Source organism: Oryx dammah, unplaced genomic scaffold, assembly GCF_014754425.2.
Source record: "Oryx dammah isolate SB20612 unplaced genomic scaffold, SCBI_Odam_1.1 HiC_scaffold_23, whole genome shotgun sequence".
In the NCBI taxonomy this organism is placed as follows: domain Eukaryota; kingdom Metazoa; phylum Chordata; class Mammalia; order Artiodactyla; family Bovidae; genus Oryx; species Oryx dammah.
This window is the reverse complement of record NW_024070207.1, coordinates 107631527-107633416: the sequence shown is the minus strand read 5'-3', so window position 1 is coordinate 107633416 and position 1890 is coordinate 107631527. Positions and strand designations below refer to the sequence as shown.

The window sequence follows — 1890 nt, the reverse complement described above, 5'->3', positions numbered from 1 at the left end:
TATCATGAGAGAAATGCATATCAAAACCATAATGAGATAACAACTTACACCTATCAAAATGACTACAAAAGGCAACAAACAACAAATGTCGGCAAAAAGGAAACCCCTGTACACTGTTAGGTGAATTTAAATTGGTGCAGCAAATGTGGAAAACAGTATGGAGGTTCCTCAAACAGCTAAAAATAGAACTACCATATGATCCAGAAACTCCAGTCCTGGGTATATATCCAAAGAAAATTAAAACACTAATTTGAAAAGACACATACATTCCAACATTCAGAACAGCATTATTTACAATAGCCAAGATACAGAAACAACCTAAATGTCCATCATGAGAAGAATGGATAAAGAAGAGAAGATGTGTCATGAATGTATGAAAGTGAAAAAGTGAAAGTGAAGTCGCTCAGTCATGTCTGACTCTTTGTGACCTCATGGACTGTAGCTCCCCAGGCTCCCCGTCCATGGGATTTTCCAGGCAAGAATACTGGAGTGGGTTGCCATTTCCTTCTCCAAGAGATCTCCCCAACCCAGGGATTGAACCCGGGTCTTCTGCATTTTAGGCAGACGCTTTACCATCTGAGCCACCAGGAAAGTCCTATGTATATGTGTGTGTGATATGCCAGATGAAGCATACCCTTTAACTCAGTAATTCTGGTAATGTATCTGAAGAATATATATATATATATATATATATATAACTCAGCCATAAAAATATGAAATTTTACCATCTGCAATAACATGGGTGAACCTGGAGGGTATCATGCTTAGTGAAGTAGGTCTGGTAGAGAAAGACAAATACTGAATGCTATCACTTACATGTGGAATCTAAGAAAATACAGCAAACTAGTCAATATAATGAAAAGAAACAGACTCACAGATACAGAAACAAACCAGGGGTTATGGGGGGGGGCAAGATAAGGATAGGAGATTAAGAGACACAAACTCCTATGCATAAAATAAGTAAGCTACAATGATAACTTTGTACAGCACAGGGAATGCAGCTAAGATTTAATAAAAACTATAAATGGAATATAATCTATAAAAACTTATCCACCATATAGAACATCTGAAACATATAATAAATCAACTATATCTCAAGTTTAAAAAAACTTACCCTTTAACCCAGTAATTCTGGTGATGTATCCTAAGAAAATAAAAACCTTTATGCACATACACAAATAAAACAAAACCTACATGATTTTCCATCAATTTAGAAACAAGGGTATTGGTTCGTATCATTTGTAATCAAACTTGAAATGGAGGTCCTAGCTAGCTTAATGAGACAATAAAAGGAAATAAAATATACACAGATTGGAAAATATTACTTATAATTGTCTTTTTTTCAGAATTGGAATTGCCATATATGTATATATATATAGAAAACGTGAAAGAATATACAAAAAAGTAAACAGAATGAGTAAGTGAATTTATCAAGTTTGTGGGATACAAGATCAGTACATGAAAAAATCAATTGTATATCTATTGGAAAATAAACATCTAAAACCAAACTCAAATATTACCATGTACAGTAGCATCAAGAAACATGAAATACCTGGAGAAACATTAGCAAAATATATGCAAAACCTGTAAGCGAAAATTACATACTGCTGAGAAAAACAAAAGAAGAAATAAAGAACTGTGATACCCTAATTTTCTTGGGTTGGAAAACTCCAAGTGTTAAATGATCAGTTCTTTCCAAATTGATCTACAGATTCACCCTCAATAAAAATGTCAGCAGGTTTTTCATGTAAAAATTTACAGCACTATTTTAAGATTAATATGGAAATATGAGGAATCTATTTAAAGCAACAACAATGAGTTAAAGGATCTTTAATGCTTAATTTCAGGACTTCCTACAAACCTCCAATATTCAAGAGAGTAAGTATAGTA

The 1890-nt window shown here is 33.4% G+C and overlaps 1 non-coding gene across 1 annotated transcript; it reads right to left on the bottom strand.

Annotated features, from left to right (window-relative positions):
• Positions 1-518: 518 nt before the first annotated feature.
• Positions 519-591, bottom strand: TRNAF-AAA. The gene has a single exon. It is a non-coding gene; the product is annotated as a tRNA-Phe (tRNA).
• Between the last annotated feature and the right edge of the window lie 1299 nt (positions 592-1890).